Source organism: Podarcis filfolensis, assembly GCF_964270895.1.
Source record: "Podarcis filfolensis genome assembly, chromosome: 3".
NCBI classification, from domain to species: domain Eukaryota; kingdom Metazoa; phylum Chordata; class Lepidosauria; order Squamata; family Lacertidae; genus Podarcis; species Podarcis filfolensis.
The window spans coordinates 25,522,738-25,541,300 of NC_139606.1; the positions used below are offsets into that span (position 1 = coordinate 25,522,738).

Here is an 18,563-nt window from a genome sequence, read left to right on the forward strand (position 1 = left end):
TACGGCACACCCTGCTGAAGCATTCACTTCTCCCTTTTTTAAAAAAAGCAAGCTATTTTCTTATGCTGTCATTCTCCATGACTAAACATTATTTAACTGGCTTTCCTCGAAGAGGTACTGTTAAAGAACCCTATGGATTTTTACTACCCACAGACTAAACACGTTGCTGGTTTTTAGTTAGCAGCAAGCTGATGTGTAAAGAGAAATTAGATGCTCTTTTATGTGGTAGCCAGGAAGCAGCATTGTCCCTTTCTATAAAGATGTTATACGTGATTCTGCTCTTGCAAGAGTACCTATATGAAATAGCAAGAAAGGAGATTGTTTTCTGCTTCAGCAGAGTCATCTTTATGCCTGGGATAGTGTCATGCACCTCTTGTTCCCCAAAATGGGGGGCAGATTCAAAGAACAGCTTAATCTAGCAAGGTTTCCTCCCCTTATTTATTCCAATTATTTTAGTGTTTTGTGTACTACAAAAACTGCCCAGTGCAAATGCTGTATGTTTTCACCTATGACAGCGGTGGGGGAATCTCAAGTCCAGAGGTTAAATGCAGCTCCAAGCCCAGGAACCTGGCCGTTGCGGCCAAACCTCCCCCCACCCTGGCCATGCTCTTTGCTGGCCAATGTTGTGGGCTGGCTGGTTGCGTGTCAAGGTCCCCCAAGCCACCCCTAAATAATATACAATTCACACATAATTTTTGTTTAAGGTTATTGGCATAATTTTGGCCACAACTTTATTAAAATACATAAATGTGAGTGGTTGCTTAGGCATTGGTTATGACCATCTGTCCCCACGCCCAGGGACAGAACTGACTTCTGGATTCCAGTGAAAGCCAGTAAGGGAAAACAATATTGGGGAGAGCATGGAGCCGGGCACCAGACCCTCATCCGCCCTCCGCATGCTCCCGGGGGCTTGCGCGGCCGTAAGCTCCATTCAGGATTATGGACGAAAGAATGGCAAGCCCCTGGATTCCTTTAACGGAATTCCCTTTCCGCAGCAGCATTGGAGGGGCAGGCACCGCCAGTCCTTACCCCTCCACCAACCAATTTTTTAACCAATGCCTAACCGCAACCTTACAAGTTGTGACGATTTGCTACGCATTAGGCAAAAACCAAATGGCACCAGCCAATCAGCCAAATGGACAAAATTCCTACCAGGCCCCTGCCCCAAAAGCAGACGACCCCACGACAGGCACAGCAATGCCAAACGCAACAGCCCTAGATTAGGGAGGGTGGGCGGGTGATCCGATGCACGCAGCAAAGTCAGTGCTGCGTGATTTGATTTGATAACCTTTGGTCCGTCCCCCTAAATGGCAACACCAAAATTTGCCCAGTAACCCAACCGCCCAATCACTGCAGATGGCCCAGCAACAGAGGGGTGGCCTGTCAGACCCCACCACAACACGTGCTCTCTATGAAGGAGAACATGCTAAATAGAAGAATGGTGGGAGGCACCAGCCGGAGAACCAACATGGGACAAAGGTTCAAAGCCTGGGGCCTGGGCCTGGGATAATGATGATTGGTCAGAGGAAGAAGACTGGGACAAGGAGTTGTCAGAAGCTGAAGGGGTAACAGGGTTTAGAGAGCAGGAAGAGTCTGTGACAGAGAGCAGTCCAGAGTCAGAGGCTCAAGGGGAATGGGCTCAAGAGGCAGAGATGAGCCAGGCTGGTGAAGAAGCCAGGGGGTCTCCCCCTCCTGCTGCAACAAGCTCCCCTCCCCACTTGTCTCCCAGGACCAGAAGAGGGATGAAGAGGGCGGAGCAGAATAATAGGCGCCTTGGCAGAGTCTCAGATTGCTTGAGAAGGACCTGGAGGGGTGGGGGAGGAGAGTTAGGTGGCTGTGGGAAGGCAGGGACCTTCAGCCTTCACAATTGCTTCACTGGGGCAACACCTATGGAGAAGAGTTGCTGCGCTCATTAGGCCTGGTACCCCTAAGCAGGCCTTGTGTGATTTATTTTATTTTATTAACATATAAAACACATGCATATACATTTACACAATACACGTACACAACACACTACCTAATTTTCATAACATAAAACATACCTACATTACTCTATATAATACCTACCTATACTATACATATCAACATACCTACACACCTACCCCACACGGACACCCACCAAGTGACTTGACTTCCAGCCGTTCTTGTTACGCTACTTTATTTTTCCAACTGGCTTAAACGCATTTCATTATTTCTTTAATCTCTTCTTTTATCTTAACTTTACTCTCCTTTCACTCTAATCATTTTCTGGATTCACGCAGTATCTGTCAGAAATTCTACTTTTTCCACATAAATTTTGATGTATTCCTTATAGATAGATAGATATAGGTGATAGATATAGATAGATAGATGATGATAGATAGATAGATAGATAGATAGATAGATGATAGATAGATAGATAGATAGATAGATAGATAGATGATAGATAGATAGATATAGATAGCCCACTCCTTATTCACTTTTTGTACCATATCTCCTCTTATCCTTACATTGCCGGCCTTGTGTGACTTATTGTTGACTGGCTCCCTGACACCTTGCTACACATCCCCCTCCAGTCCATTTGCCTGGTTGGAAGGACTCTTTGAACCGTAATTATGTTCTTGTTTGGTTAGGTGGAGAGCTGTATGTGTAGAAACCTCCAACCTTTGTGTGGCTGGACTGTAGCTTACTCTACAAAGATAAGTGTCATATCCATTGCTTCACCCACCACTGGCATGAGGCCGCTGGAAAGATGCCCGCTAGAAAATGCGGCCTTACATAGCATGGGCATGGATGTTGACCTGGGTTAGCTAGTCTCCATTCGAGGCAGTAGCTCTGGAGTAATCTTGACCTTTACAAAATGAGTATCCATCTAGAGCAGCTGGAGCATTTCACGAGAAACTGAAATATTTATGTCTTTTGCCTTTTGCACACAACTACAAGGTGCTGTACACAAAAGGGGGGGAGGGAGAAAAGAACCACACTATTACAAAATTCAGAGTAAAACGGCTGCTGTTAGGTCAACAGCAGAGTTAACAAAAACAACAGCCAGCGAAGCATTTTAGAAATAAGCTTTCGGCAAGCTGCAAACCGGCATTGATTCCTTAGTTCAGAGGGGAGATGGTTCCTCAAAAAGGGCACCATTCCTGAAAAGACCCTCTGTCTGATTCCTGCTAAGCAAGCTTCTTCAGGTTGCTGCATAGCCAGAAGGGCCTCATTCATCTATATTAGTGACATTATTGTGAAGGTTGGCAAGTAGAGAGAAATACAACAAAAGAGCACTGTTCAATCACATTCCAGTTAAATAATACTAGAACAGCGAACTTGCTCTTTTTTTCTTCTTGTAAGGACAAAGTGACGGCTTCACTTCTTGCGGTTCTATTAGTAGAAAAGTGTTGTGAAAGTTGGGAGAACTGTAGACATACATACAATGCTTTGCATTTTTCTTGAATAAATTAATCTCTCAACTCCAAAAACAAAAACGAAACAAATTTGGTATCAGATGTAGTGTTTTTTTGGTTGGGAATGGAGCATTTATTTATTTTTTGCCTCAGGTGGGAGAGAAAGTAGGGATTGAGGAAACATTCGATTCAATTTCCCAAACAGTGCTTGAACTGAAACACAGTCATCTTCCAACATTTTCACTTCTCTGAATTTTCCAGTGCAGTTCTCCATCTGGGTAGTGTGCATATATTAGGGTACGGTGTACTGTATTTGTGGAAATAACTAACCAAAATGTATTGCATTAAGGGAAATTGCTTTGCAAAAAGTGTATATTAGGTAAAACGGCATACCAATAAAAGTGTGTTTTGGGAGAAATGTTCACGCAAATGCTGCCAAATTTTCGTAAGGACTTAAAAAAATCACAAATGGATGTGTAAATGTAGAGAAGGACTAAATTTAATATTGGGGGAAATGAGAAACTCAGAGAGACAATAGAAACATATAATTGTAGAGTTGGAAGGAACCCCAAGGGTTATCTATAGTCTAGTGTTTCCCAAACATGGATATCTAGCAGTTTTTGAACTACAATTCTCATCATCCTGGACCACTGGTTCTGCCAGGTGGGGATGATGGGAGTTGTAGTCCAAAAACAGCTGGAGTTTGGGAAACACTGATCTTGTCCAACCTCCTACAATGCAGGAATCTCAGCTAAAGTATCCATGACAGATGGCCAGAAGTAATACTCTCATACCTAGCTGAAAGGGAATTTTCAAACCAGATTACTGATCATTGTGTCCGTTGTAGAGTTTTTGCTACTGCGACACAAGTTGTTCATCACAGATCATTGTATCATTCTCCAGCCAGAAGTTAGACTGGGAAAAATAAGTTTCCTTGCTTCACTGCATGGGGTGGAGTGCGGGGGGGGGGGGGAGAGGAAGAGGAAGAGGAAGAGGAAGGAAGGAAACATTTCTTCCTTTTGAGAAGTTTTGTCCGTCCAAACCATCCTCATATCCTGACAGCTGTACATATGGCAACATCATTTAATTGGGATTTCACAGACTTTCTTTCTCTGAACACATGTCCAAATTCTGAAATATATAAAGATTCCAAAGGCAAAAATAACTTAACATCTGAACAGTTTCTATGGAGACTGAAATAAAAGTGAACAGTCTAATGTGAAGGGTTTTTTTTTTAAAAAAAAAATCACTCTCATGTCTTCAAGATTATTAAAAAGTATTTCTTAATGCTTCAGGGAGAATTGTTCTAAACAGAATGTTAAATATCAGTGACTGACTGTTTTCCAAGGCAAGATCCTAAACCTGTTTGTGGAGATGTAAAGTTCTGGAGATCTCAGCTAAACCTTCATCCCAATAAGGATGTTTAGGATTGCCACTCCAGTTACATAAGACTGTGTGGCAGACAATTCCTATTCTTTTATACCGGTGACATGCCATCTTCACAGCCTTCATTTTTTTTTAATTTTGGAGCGGAAGCAGGAACACTTGACACTAGTTTTAATACTAAAACTTTTGCCATTGCATAGATAAACCAAAGGGAAAGGGATGGGGAAAGAAGAAGAAAAAAGCAGTACTCCTGGAAGTTTGGACTACAGTCCCAAAATGCAAGTATCCCAGATCAGATACTGAACTAGAGCAGTAACAGGTAGGGAACCCAGAGGTGCTATGGACATATCTCAAGGGGTCTTCACACACAAAGAGACCATGTGTCACAGCTTGGCAATGGTGGAAGTGGTGATGCTGGCAGCAGCTCCCACCACTCTTAAAAAGGCTTCCTCTGCTGGCTAAATATGCAGATGTGGGGGAGAGGGAAGGGAAGGAAACATCACAGAAAAGTTTGCTGTAGTGAAATGATTTTCTTTCCCTTTGGGGGTCTGCCAATCAAGTGGCACAGACTCCCCTCCACCTTCCCCATCACCTCTTTCCAACCCTCCTTGTATTCCTTTCAGGGAGATGTCGAGGACCCGCCACCCGCTTGAGATAAATAAGACACAGGGACACATGTATTTAAGGTTAATGGGCTAAAGAAGGCCACAACTTTATTGGTTACAGCATGCGAGTGGTATTGGCTTAGGCATTGGATCAAACAATCGATACATGACTCCACCCTGTGCAGCAGGGAGTCATCCTAAGGTTAATAACCAGTGGGAGGAGCTTGTTGATGCAAATACAACTGGAAGCTTCCCCGGATGTCACCGGGGGTCATGCCATGGCCCTAGCCACCAGCAGGGCATCGGACAGGATCCACAACCACCGGATTCCTTTAACGGAATACCCAAACAAGGGGGGGGTAGATGATGGCCATGACCTACGCTCCAACACATGACACATATTCCAATGCCCAACTGCCAATACCCCAAAGTTGTGACGAATTGCTATGAGGTAGGTGAAAAACCATGAGGCTGGTGCTAATTTGCCAAATGGGTAAAAATTCCTACCAAGCTCCCTGGGCAACCAGGGCAACCAACCAAAGTCCATAGCAAGGTCAGAAGCATAGGTATGACGTAAGGGAGGGTGGGTGGGTGATCCGTCGTCTTCCGGGTGCACAATGAGGGCTGGGAGCTGCTGTGGCTGCTTGAATGTGGCTAAACCCTGCCCCCAAGCCGGCCCTATTGGCTGGCCCATGGGCATGGCGTGGCAGCCAGGTACGCTGACACAGATGCGGGAACCGGCCTCCACTCACAACCTCTCCCCTCTGTTAAGAGGAGAGGCTTTGCTGCTGAAGGCAGCCCTGGATAGGGAAGGTTTGGTTTTTTTAATGTTTAATGTTTTATTACATTTTCATATATACTGGAAGGCACCTAGAGTGGCTGTGGTAACCCAGTCAGATGTGCAGGGTGTAAATAATAAAATTATTATTGTTATTTTTTTGTAATAGGACTTATTTGTTTTCAATGGAGAAATGTTGGAAAGTATGCCATTGATAGCATTATTACCCATGCATTTGCATTGGTTAATGTATGTGTTTGCTGTTGTGACAAATAAAAAGTGAATTCATTCAGAAGCATTACTGAGGTCATAATAGGGGGTGTGTTGGGGATTTTTTGGTCACTGTGTAGTTTCTCAATTAACGGTGCCTAAAATTACACCAATTTTCTAAAAAACAAACAAACAGAGGTTAAAAAGAGGTAACCAGACACATAAAGATTAGGAACCACTGAGCTAAAGACTTATCTTGGGGCAGGAAGGTCACCAACTCTAAGAGCACTCCTGGCACCGTTCCCGGGTCTCTTGTCAGACCTGACAAGGTCTGTGCATCAGTGTGTAAGATAAGACCTAGATGTGCCATCCCTGCTCCACTCGGAACTGGCAAGGCCATCCATTGCCATCACGGACTGATAAAGGAGAGGGCTTTGAGCACTTGTTTATACAGCTGGGTTTCTGTTTATACACTGACTCAAGTGCTCAAGTTAATGCATTTTAGAAATGCTCCCTTGGAGGAGGAAAAATCTTACACATTTTGGGTCCCGTTTCAGACTGACTGCACAGAAACCCATTCCTTCAGTGGTCTAATTGTTTTAGCCGCTAGCAGCAAAAAGTCCCTTAGAAAAACCACTGTTGTGATTAATAAATAATAATAATAATAATAAATTGTATCTATATCCCGCCCTCCCCAGCCGAAGCCAGGCTCAGGGCGGCTAACAACAATAAAACAGTACAACAGTACAACACAACACTCTAAAATCATTCATTATAAAATTAATTCAACAGTAGGTCTCATGAAACATTCTGGAAGTCAGCAAGATACAGGGGGGAACTTGCTTTCATTTTAAGTAACACATGTCAGTCTTAAACAGGATCGGCAGTGATCCACATTAAAAAAAAAAAAAAAGTTTCCCTGGCTCTGCTTCACTTATTAAATCTGAGGAGCAAGCCTAGAAAAATCCCAGGTAGTTCATCACATGGATTTTGTGTGACAGAACTCATTCCTGAATGCAAGTGCAGCCACAGTTCATCAACAAAAAGCACAATAAATTACCACGGGAATTTATCCCATGTACCTGCACTAAAATAACTGCAATGCATGCCTGCTCAGAAGTAACTCTGATTTAGCTCAGTGGGGGTTTACTTCCAGTGAAGTGGGACTGCAGGCTTTTTGACACCAAACAGGATTTCTCCTCTAAACTTTACTAGGTGAAAAAAGGGTTAAATTGCCCCTTGCCTTTTGTTCTGATTCCATTAATTCTAAGTCCCGCCTGAGGTGATGCAATCTGAATTTTCAAAAAACCCTGCATATTAGATGTAAAGATGCATTTAATATCCTGTGTCATTTGGTCCAAAGTCTAAGAAAACTTTGTGGAATGTAAAAGTAATCGGACGTTGACCTACGGAAGACTGCCCTAAAAAGTGAGGCTGATAGAAAATTCAACATCTTAGGCAAATATTGATTCCCCCAACCTCCAGCTCTAGATTCTCTAGCCTGGCTGCTCATCTTTCTTTGCCCACAATGTCTGATGATGCCTTATGCCTTGCTGGGCCTCAACAGAGTTTGTTGCCCACATGGACCTGTGGCTTTGACTGCTTAGCTTAAATTATTGCTCTCTTTCTTTCCCGCTTCGGCTTATCTGGCTGTGCAACATTAGCACATCATCTTAATCCACACCCATTCTAACAATCCTAAAATATGGAGGAGGAATCCATTTCAAACATGGAATTTGGTGCTTTGAACCCGGATCAGGCTTTGCCCAACCAAATGATACGCAGAATTATACACAAAAAATGTGTACATTATACACATGCAGTGTGTGGCAGGAACCTACATTGCAGGGGGTTGGACTAGATGACCCGCAAGGTCCCTTCCAACTTGACAATTCTATGAAACACAGTACCACCACAAAGCTCTACATTTAAGTATTAATACATATGGTGTGTTTTTTTTAATGCAGTTGTCAGGGGCTCAGGAGCAGGAGCACAGGGGAGAGAGGAAATGGAGAGCGAAGGGGAAGAATCCGAGGGCAGCGTAGGGGAGTATGACAGTGACCCGAGAGATTCCATGAGCTTCTCCAGCGAATCAGAAGATTCCCAGAAGGGGGCGCCGATGGTCAGGGCAAGGGGGGTCCCAGGGGGGACGCACCAGAAACAAGGAGACAGAGGGGAACCCCAAAGGAGCAGCGGGGGATCGGGACCAGTTTCCCCACCAGAGCGTAGTGGGGGGGAAGAGTCACATGTGTCAGGGCCAGCGTCTCCCCCAGCGGGGAGAGAAGGTGAGTCAGGGCTGACCACGCCTCCATCGGAGAGTGGGGGAACGGAGGGGAGGTCAGTTGCAGCTAGCCTCCCCGAAGGGGGAAGCAGTGACAGCAGCAGTGAAACGGTCAGGAGGAAAGTTGCTGGCTGGGCGCGCGCGCCAAGTTCAAATGTACAGGCGCGGGGGACAGCAGGAGACCCGGATTGGGAACCAGCTCCTAAAGCCCGCCGGAGGGAGGGGGAAGGCTCAGGGGATTCAGCGTCAGAAGAGTCTAGAAAGGGCGAGACCCCAACGGACAGGCGGAACCAGAGGCGGAAAGAACAGAGGAAGAGGTGGAGTAAGGCTAGAGTCTTAAACTGGTGTCTGGGGGGAGGAGACTCAGACGGAGCATCAGCGGTCTAAAGGTTGAGACGTAGAGCTGCACGCTGCGGCTCTGGAAGTGAAACTGAACTTCAATAAAGACTTTCGTACTTAACAACGAAGTGGCGTTGGTCCTTTGTGAGCTGGGACCTCGGGCAGCTCTGACAGCAGTTATAAATATGGTTACATGCATTTGTCCATGTGCTGGTTCCTTTAGGAAACCTGGGGTGTATGACAACAACAACAACAATTTATTCGTGCCCCGCCCATCTGGCTGGATTTCCCCAGCCACTCTGGGCAGCTTCCAACAAAGACCAAAAATACACTAAAATGTCACACATTGAAAACTTCCCTGAACAGGGCTGCCTTAAGATGTCTTCTGAATGTCAGGTAGTTGTTTATCTCTTTGACATCTGATGGGAGGGTGGGCACCACTACTGAGAAGGCCCTCTGCCTGGTTCCCTGTAGCTTTGCTTCTCACCATGAGGGAACCGCCAGAAGGCCCTCGGTGCTGGACCTCAGTGTCCAGGCAGAACGATGGGGATGGAGACGCTCCTTCGGGTATACTGGGCTGAGGCCGTTTAGGGCTTTAAAGGTCAACACCAACACTTTGAATTGTGCTTGGAAATGTACCGGGAGCCAGTGTAGGTCTTTTAAGACCAGTGTTATATGGTTTCGGCGGCTGCCCCCAGTCACCAGTCTAGCTGCCGCATTCTGGATTAGTTGTAGTTTCCGGGTCACCTTCAAAGGTAGCCCCACGTAGAGCGCATTGCAGTAGTCCATTGCAGTATACCTCTATTGTGTGCATAACAATGCATGTAATTGGTATCAGTAAGCAATGCGCAGCACATCCACAGCCACCTCCTCTGCTGTTCATCTGCGCGGCATGTGCCGCCTTATATTTTTCCCACAGCACTGCCCTTTTGATACCTTCACTTTCCCACCTTTACAGCAAGGGAAGACTAGGCTTCAATGTTTTCTCATCACCTCTTCTAACAGCTTCAGAGAGCTGGTAATTTGCCTCTCCCGACTTCTTTATTCTCGCAGGTTAGTTTCAGAGAAGATAATGCTTGCCTGGGAAAGAACTATTATCTATTTTTTTTGTGGGGGGGGGCGCGAAGTCACATTCAGATTTGAGGAACACTGCAAAGACTGCAGTTTTCTTCTTTTTTTTTTACAAAAAAGTGGTAAAGAAATAAAAACATATGAAAAGTATCTTTTAAAAATTTAAATCCTATTCCCATACAGAAGTAGGCTGGGAAACATCTCAACGTAAAAGGCTTGTTGAATGACGACCATTTTCTAATAGGTGCCCAAAAGGCAACAGAGAGGATACCCATCTAATATGGGGTCCCCACTGCAGGATCACATTCACCCGGTGCTATACCAGCTGCACTGGCTCCCGGTGGAGTACAGGATCAGGTTTAAGGTGCTGGTTTTAACCTTTAAAGCCCTATGCGGCCTAGGACCCTCGTACCTACGGGACCACCTCTCCTGGTATGTCCCACGGAGAACCTTATGGTCTTCAAACAAAAACATCTTGGAGGTCCCGGGCCACAGAGAGGTTGGACTGGCCTCAACCAGAGCCAGGGCTTTTTTGGCTGTGGCTCCGATCTGGTGGAACGCTCTGTCACAAGAGACTAGGGCCCTGCGGGACTTGACATCTTTCCGCAGGGCCTGCAAGACAGAGCTGTTCCACCAGGCCTTTGGCCAGGGCACAGCCTGACTCCCTCCTTTGGCAATCCTCACAGAACTCTAGCCCAATGGTTGCCATTAATCTGATTTGAATTGATTTTATAATGAAATGATTTTAGAATGTTGTATCAATTTACTGTTGTTAGCCGCTCTGAGCCCAGCTTCAGCTGGGGAGGGCGGGATATAAATACAATTTTATTATTATTATTATATTCAAGGAGAGAGCATTCCAAAGGAAAGGAGCAATTGGACCTCCTACTTTGTGCAGAATGATAAGAGGCCCTCACCTGCACAGTGCAGTGGTTAATCAGGTATATAAGGGGTGAGACTCTGAGATAGCTTGGTCAGTTGAAGCCACTGGAAGCGGCCACTCAGAGATTTAAGGTGTCATCAGTATAGTACGCTGGTAATACCTAGCTCTACTTCTCTGTAACATCTGAATCAGGGCAGAAATGGTCAATTGCCTGATTTAGGTGTGATCAAGCTCTTCCCAAAAAGGGAGGTTCATAATCTGGAGGCAATCATAGATCCATTTTTGTCTCTAGAGGCACAGGCGGTTAGGAGTCCGTGCTCCGAATGCTGAGACAGCTATGACCATTTCTCGTCCATGTGCTGGTAACCTGTTGTCCATGCTCTGGCTTACTGCAATGTGTTCCCCGTTGGGCAGCCCCCAAAGTGGGACTGGAAGATGCAGCTGGTGCAAAAAAGTGGCAGCTCAGCTGCTCATTAGGGAAGGGATATTCCCAACACGCTACCCTACTTTGGAAATAATTGCACTGGCTGCCAATTAGCTACTAAGTTCAAGGCACTGAATTTGATGGGCAGGGCTTTATAAAGTTCACTGGCGTCTCACATAATTGGGGACAAGGTGGTACCAGCAGCACACCACAGCACAACTGCAAAGGGGCGGAAAGACGATCACTCACTGCTTTTCTCTGAAACAGATCTTGGAGACAGGACTGGAACCGCTGTAAAACATTGCCTCCAGTAACTATCCCACTCAGTCACCTCAGAAGGATCCTATGGTCAATGGAATCAATATGGCCTGAACCCATATTACCATTTAACTTTTCTACATTTAAGTGATGGCTATTTCTGAGATCAGTTTTGCATTTTCCCCCTTTCTGCATTCATTTCCCACACCAATCTTCAATTTTAAAAAACCTCTGCAAAAAAGTCAAATTATTTTTGTATGTATTTGTTCACTATTTGTGTGCATTGTACCCTAAAATATACATTTCCAAATGCATTTCAGGCTTCTCGTGAAAATCTCTTTTGCCAATAGGTCCTATTAGCTAGGGATGATGGGAGTTGTAGTCCCAAAACATCTGGAGGGCAGAGTTTGCCTATGCGTGATTTGTAGAATCATGGAAATGTAGAATTGGAAGGGACCCTCAGAGTCATCTAGTCCAAGCCTTTGAAATGCTTGTTTCATTAATGTTATCCTACTACATTGGCTCATCTCTCAGTGACTCCAGTGCCACTGCAAAGAAATCATCAATTTAACAGCATTGTGGGGGTTTACTGTAGAAAGATATATGGAGCATGATCTGTCAAAAATAGGCGGGAAATCATTATATTGGAGGAGAGACTACTGTGTTTTTTAAACAGCATGCAGCACTTCAGACAAGTTTGCTCTGCATCCTGGTAGGATGCAGTTTATTTACAAATAAATGAACAAAAGCATTTCTGTTACGCCATATCATAATGTATTAGGGTGGTGCACAACAATAGGACATAAAACACCTTTAAAAATAATACAAATTATATCAGTCAGCTGCAAAGACCTATTTGATGATGATGAGAATTGTAGTCCCAAAACATATGAAGGGCCGAGTTTGCCTATGCCTGCTATAAGTATTTCCCGAAAGAAGGGGGAAATCCAGAGGGATGTCAGTTAGCATCCCAATCCAATCCCTTTTAATCAAAATCTCTGAAGTGACTTCATTTTTTAATATAATGCAGCTATGATATTTGCTTTTGAAGGCTGTTTCCCATGCTTCATAGGGCACTAAGTCAGCTTCAGTTCCCCTAGATTCTTCTAGAGCTGGTTTGGGTTTTTTTGCTAGAAAAATATGAGTACAAGTACATGCATGACATACGAAAAGCCTTGCATGTTAAAAGCCACGTATGTTTGAATCTTTGCATTAAAGTGGGCGTCGTTTTGTGTTATTTGCTGCAAACTAATTACTATGCTAGATCCAGTGGAAAGAGGATGGGTTAAAGGGATATAACTGTTCTTTTCAAAAAGGGGCACGATAACAGGCTTCCGCAAAGTCTTTATGAATGTTTTGCCGTCAAGCAGACTACAATGCATGCATTATATGCTGCAATGCAGCATTAATTTATGTGCTGAGAGTTTTATCCATTTTCACTCTTTGTACATTTTTAATGTGACTGTTTGATACACAGTTTTGGGGTGTTTTTCTAGCCATTCCTACAAAGAATAGCTTTTTCTCAAAATGTGTCGGGACTGTGATTTTTTTCTAGTAAACATCTGCCGGTACGTCTTTATTTCTCTGTTTTTGGTCAGTTAGAGCTCCATATAAAATGCTTCACATCTAAGGAATTAAACGACATGAACACATGTTGTAAATGTCCACAACAGGACAAAAAAAACCTTACCTAAAAGAACAATTAGCTACTTTATGTTGATGCTGCAGTTAAGATAACCAGATGTTAGCTATTCATTTAAACACACACACACCAAAACCCATACCTTCATAAGCTTTTTACTGAAGGAAAACAAAATGCATGAGTAAGGTATCAGGGGGTCTAATTAAATTTCATAGGAATTAACACTGGGAATCATTGCAGACTCTGGATACCATCCATGTATACTTGGACAACTGAACTATAAATATTGTATGTTTAATATTCTTTTGGAGTCATTGTCAAAAGATACTGAATAACACCCAACATTGTGCAACCAGAGTAGGACTTTCCCTTTGCTCATCCCTGCAGAAGCATCACTCTGCCCCAAAAGGTGAGCACACACTTAGATATTATCCATTACCTTTAAAACCCTGACCAACAGCACAATTATAACTAACAGTGTGGTGTAGTGGTTAAGAGCGGTAGTCTCGTAATCTGGGGAACCGGGTTCGCATCTCCGCTCCTCCCCATGCAGCTGCTGGGTGACCTTGGGCTAGTCACACTTCTCTGAAGTCTCTCAGCCCCACTCACCTCACAGAGTGTTTGTTGTGGGGGAGGAAGGGAAAGGAGAATGTTAGCCGCTTCGAGACTCCCTAGGGTAGTGATAAAGCGGGATATCAAATCCAAACTCTTCTTCTTCTTCTAACAGGAAAATCCTAGGCATGTCTATTCAAAGTAAGTACCAGTGACTTCCTCCCAGGTAAGACTATAGCATTGCATCCTAAACAGAGGTCTACTGGATCCCAGTATCTGATTAGGAAAGGGCTTTTTACAAGAGCTGATGGGATTACAAAAATGTCGTGATTAGCTGGGGCAGTATTTGTAAGTCCTTTATTGATGCTTTAAATAATGGCATAGTGTATTTTTGCCCTTTTTTACATTGGTTGCAATCAGTACCACTGACTCTACTAGAGACAACCAGAAGATGAGCAAGTTGTTGCGTTTTACTGTCCTAACTAAAGAAAAACGACAGAGGCAAGTATTCAAGAATTATATTCAGACCTCCCTATCTGTCAAGCTAATCCTCTGACAATATAACAAATGGAACACATTTGTGGTTTAAATATGGGTTATTATAATAAAAGCGAAATGATGCCATATGGTCTTAAATCTTTGTAACAAGCAGTTTAACAATTATAGGCAGTGCAATATCAGTATCTCTTGCAATTTTGTGTTAGCAATTTCCCACATTTTATAGTTTGAGGATGTGGCCAGAAACCAGCCATCGTGCAACATTGCAGGGGAAAATGTACTTATTGACAGCGATGCTTCTGAAATTCTCGTCTGTTTTTCTGGTCTAATTTAAGCATTCCAAATGATTTGGTCTGATTTTCAAAGTAGATTCAATGCATCAGGAACCCCCAACTTTTTAAAACTCATTTTAAAAAACTTTTTACAAATCTTGCACATGCCTAGCTTTTCATAATTTTTGGCGCCTTCTTTCATTTGTGACATTTCCCTCTTCTGCGCTGCTGATGCATGGGGAAAAAAGTGGGAATCAGATTTGGCATGATTGCGAAGTATGATTACATCAAAATTATTTCTGTTGGGCATTTCACTAAAGCACACGTGCACTTGTCCCAGGGTCCCTGGTGGGAAAATTATGCTGTGTGCAAATGAATGAGTAATATAGATCTGCAGGGCTCCCACTGTCGGTCCTGAAGATGGATCTGTGCAACTTCATGAAATCTCCATAATCAGCAGAGGAAAACTTCTGCTTCTGTGTGCTGGGGTTGGGGGCGGTTGTAGCCATAAAATATAGTCAATAAACTAGTACATCAAACACATTTCTAAGTAGGGTTGTTCTTCAGTTGATGTAAATGTCTGTAGCTCTACTGAACTGCTGAGTTATTGTCATGAAGAACAAAGTTTATATTGCATGTTAGAAATATTAACTGGAAAGGGTGCCAACACTGGAATAAGGTTTCAAATGTTTTCAATATACAATATAGAACAAAATGATCGCAGAATGGAACCAGGGTCTTAAATAATTTCACCTAATCATTGTTACACCAGTATGCTTCTCTGGGCTCCTTTGGGAGGAAGAGTGGGATATAAATTTAATAAATAAATTGATAGATTATGTTATACTAAGATACTTGCCCCAAATATGGACTTCAGTGTAACATTAGAATTACTGAACTAATTGCAGGGAATGTTTTTAAGCCACGACCTGGTTCAGATACAAGAGAGCTATAACCAACATTAGCTTTGCTTCTTTCCTTTCCAGCACTTTTGAGCATCAGAAGAGGAGATTAGAAGCATCCACCTGCTGTTTTGATCACACCACAGATTTCTTCCATGTAGATGAAGGGAAAAGAAGTGTGCAGCCCCAAGATTTCTCATAGCTCATTCACATAATGGAGAACCATGGTTTCCCATTATATATAGCATTACACAAGTGACAAACCCCAAGACCTTTTGAAATAAACAGGCGTGTTTCTCGCACCCTCCCAAATGGATCCACCAATAAATTTAACTGTAACTGCAAGTACTGTTTATTTTTATTTTTAGCACGCTTTTGAAATACTAGAGCTTCAGCAGGTCATTCGTGGGAAGGAAAAGAATTTTTCAGTGCTGCATGAACAGTGAGCTTCTGTGCATTGATTATATAAGTCAGGTTCTCTTGGTTGACCTTACATATTATAGAAGCAAAGAATCATAGAGCTATGCTGTGAAGGACATTGGTCATAACAGAAATACTACTCAGGAAATACATCCATTGTACTTAAATTTTCATGAAGATGTCAGGGGCATTTTTTTTTTTTTAAATCTGATGTTCTCTGATTAATGACAATATTCTGCCTTTTGTGAAAGTAGCTGGCTACATCTACAAGCTTTTGTATAAATTACCTTCTGTAAGGATTTGCTCTTGGCTATAAAACCCAATTCCATAAAATGTGACATGTAATTAGCATACAAAACCTGAACAGATTTTCTTTTAAGTGAACATTAAGAATTTTTGTTTCCACTCACCTCCATGGTATCACTATCTTCATGGGTCTTTCCCTGATTTCTTGATTGCTCTCTCCTAAATGTTTTGTGACTCTACTCTCCGCATTGGCCTGCCTTTCCTAATATGCTGTCTTGGGACTTTAATCTGCTATCATTGATTTCAGTTTATATGTACATACATACTGACTACTCTCAGATCTCGTTCAGAGCTTCCAAGTTTAGTATCTCCCCCTAAGTGAAGTGGCAAAGACAAAATTCTTAAGGCTTTCCACCCAAATTCTCTTTCTGCAGCCTGACATTTTCAGGGATTTGCACAGAGCCTTACAGGTGAGCCTTACTCACCTTTGGTTTCTCACATTCTTCCTCTCCACATATCTAGGTATCTAGGCCCCTGCCTCTTCAGCATATCCACAAACTGCCATATCCTTCATGTCTAAATCATCATCACTAGTGCTGTGATTCTCTCTCCCAACAATCTTGCTACAACCTTACCTTGTGATTGTCTCCTCAAGCCATCTGTTAAAATTTTCACTCTGATGAGGCCATCCCGTTTTCTCCCTGTGCTGGTTCTCTGGTTTCCCTGGAATACTCTCTCCCTCCCCATCTCCCCTTTCCTTCTCCACTTAATGTGAGTTTATACGTTTCCCTGCCAGTGCATGTGTGGCATTTGATAAACAGTTGTCGTTTTCTGAGCTGAAAGGGTATTTTAAAGGTGCATATAACAGGAATCAGATCTCCTTACACAGATGTAACCACACACAGGCCCAGTTCACATGCAACAACAGAGACCAGAAACTTCTGTTTCAATTTTAGATTAACAACAGTTTAGCATCACACCCAAAGCCTTAACTGTGGAGAACCTTAATTATGGTGAGCGAAACAAGGTAGCTGCTAACTCAGTTTGAAGTTGGCTTGTTTCCACTAACTATATTTAAGACTAACACTGGTTTGTCTGGGTTCAGCTATTTTTCAGAGCTGTGGTTAGTCAAAAATGGAAGGGAAAGAGTCAGATGTTGGGGGTGGGGTATGCTGCGGCTCAAGGGTTACTGTGGCTTGTTCTCGTAACACTAAGCCACAGTTTAGTGTTATCTGTGAGCACAATGCAGTGTCTCCCTTAATGTTGTGGAAGCGGGGATTATTGGGTTGAATTTGTCTTTATTATGTATTTTGTGTTTTTTTTATATTGACATTTTGGGTTGTAAACAACCCTGAGATCTACAGCTATAAGGGGGCATACAAATTTAACAAACAATTTCAGAACAAAATCAATACTGTGGTACCTCGGTTTAAGAACAGTCTGGTTTAAGAACGATTTGGTTTACAAACTCCGCAAAACCGGAAATAGTGAATTTGGTTTGAGAACTTTACCTTGGTCTAAGAACGGAATCCGAACGGTGGAAGGGCACTGGCGGTGGGAGGCCTCATTGGGGAAAGCGCGCCTCGGTTTAAGAACACTTTCGGTTTAAGCTTTTGCTTTCAGTTTAAGAACGGACTTCCAGAATGGATTAAGTTCGTAAACCAAGGTACTGCTGTAGCTGCTTTAGAGTGCCCCTCCATGTGATGAGCTTTGCACCTGAACTCTATTAAATGATATAAGGAGGGTTCCCCATGCTTTTCAGTAAAATAGGTTTGGGGCTCTGTGGGGCTTTCCCCATTCTCATTCCCCCCCCCCAAATCTATTCTTAAGACATACAAAACTTGCCTCTAATCTGCGCTGAATCCGAAATCAGCACAATTACAGTTAGTAATAGGCAGGGCAGCCAGTTGTAACGAAAGAGGTATTCTGTTTTGACCTCTTTGCATGTTAGGCCATTTCCCACTGATCACTTATATAGGAACCATTGTTTTGGTTTTTATAGAATTGCCACAAACAACAGGGCGATTAATATAATGTGTTTAGGTGTTCCGGCCCTTTTAAATATTTTATTTTGGTTCTTGTGGAATTAATATTAAAACGACTATCTTGAATATTCATGTATGTGTCCATATGTGTGTATGTGTATACAGGGGTGGGTGGGTGGTTGTGGGTGCGTTCACCCACCCACATATCTTTTACTAGGCAGCAGGCAAATATTATTGAAACCTGCATGCAGTTAATTCCAGAAGGAATTTGGTTTGTGTAGTATAAAGCTTTACATCTGTATTTTGATAGACACTATATAGAATGTTGTCATTTTCTTGCTCTCAGGCAGGCCTTTTTTACAGGGATAACTCACAGGAACTCAGTTCCAGCACCTCTCAGGTGGACGTCATTGCCATTCTAAGAGAACAAG

General features: G+C 43.1%; 1 protein-coding gene across 10 annotated transcripts in view; it reads right to left on the bottom strand.

Annotated features, from left to right (window-relative positions):
* DLGAP2 (DLG associated protein 2) overlaps nt 1-18,563 on the bottom strand; it is a 406,771-nt gene that overhangs the window by 142,733 nt on the left and 245,475 nt on the right. The window lies entirely within an intron of this gene.